Source organism: Limulus polyphemus, unplaced genomic scaffold (assembly GCF_000517525.1).
Source record: "Limulus polyphemus unplaced genomic scaffold, Limulus_polyphemus-2.1.2 Scaffold4076, whole genome shotgun sequence".
Taxonomy (NCBI): Eukaryota; Metazoa; Arthropoda; class Merostomata; order Xiphosura; family Limulidae; genus Limulus; species Limulus polyphemus.
In genome coordinates this window covers 29,389-30,921 of record NW_013669686.1, presented here as the reverse complement: position 1 = coordinate 30,921, position 1,533 = coordinate 29,389, and positions in this window count along the sequence as shown.

Sequence of the window (1,533 nt, the reverse complement as noted above, 5' to 3'; positions counted from 1 at the left end):
AGAATCGTAAATCACTTGCGAACGTGCAGCTTATGTTACGCACGAGGTATTGAACTATATGGTCATAGTGAGTAGTTCAGTTCAGAAGCGTGTCTGGGTGTGTAATAGTCGCCATAATGATGGAGATGCAGATAATACCATACTATTACCCAAGGATACATCCAGAACTGAAGTGCTTTTCGTTGTGGTCATCAACTTGTCACTGCATTGAAATACCACCTTGACTCATATAAGGATGTTGCCCCCAAATTTGGGTTCCATTCCAAGTTATCATCTCTTTCATGTCAAGAAATTAGCCAAGCTGCAAAATGTCTTGTCTGTTCTTTTTCCAAACGATGTTGAAACCGAGATAGAAAACGAATAGATTCAGTTTTCTACAATCATTCACACAATCTGAACCAATCAGTGGAGTTAAGAATGTTCTTCTTTCCCCATAGACATGCTTTTATCCAAATATTTCCTAATGTTGAGATAGTGCTGAGAATATACTTGTCTATGATGGTATCAAACTGCAGTGGGGAGTGATCGTTTTGTAAATTGAAATGAACAAAAAGTGAGCTGAGGAACAGAATAGGACAAAGGTGCCTAAACAGTTTCTCTATAATGAACATAGAACATGCCATATTTGAAAGCTAGACTTTTGCGAAACTCATTGACGAGTTCAGTTATAATAAAGCCAGAAATAGATAATTCTAGCTTTATACAGGTACATGTCGTTCTAACCAAGTTGTCTTCATGATCATCCACGAGTGAATCAAATGTGTTTGCACACGTTTGTGGTTTGTCTATATTGTTTCCAATGTTACAAAGCTATGTATATCATTAAAATGTTCTCACATTTATATGCTTAACATTATGATTTTGACAGTAAACTTGACTCATTTCGTTAGAAATTAATATATCTATGATGAGAAGTAGGGGGCGTTTTTTCTCCTACTGCCGGGGGGGGGGAAGCCAACCTTAATCCATCACTGATTTTCAATGTTGTTTGAATTTTATTTTTGTTCTTTATGTACTTTTAATGTTTTCCAATGTAAAATACTGAACATAAGTTTCGAAATATAAGCTGGTACTGTTATGATTATTATTATATGCATCTTTAACACATTGATGCCAACATGAATCAGACATCTTTGTTCAAAACGTGCCATGTAAACCATTAGTGGGTTGGACACATGGAAACTTAAGGTTGACATGTACATAAACTCATACAAAAAACTGAAATAGTTATTTTAAGTGTAATCTCTTATAGTAATGCTCATTTTTAGTGTCAGCAATCAATGTAGTAAGCCTATTGTTACGACAGCGGAAGTCGTGTGACGCTGTGAGCATGCGCGCAGGAGTTTCTCGAAGGATCATGAATTATCGGGGAGGCCCGAGTTTGTTCGAAGTACCCTGTTTTTTAGTATATGAGCCTGTGGAGAAAAACCAACGTGATGGAAGAGATATAGATAGATCGGAGATATAGATAATTGAGTCAAGCGAACAGCAGGCACCATAAATAAAGTGTGTGAATTATAGCGTGTGTTTATA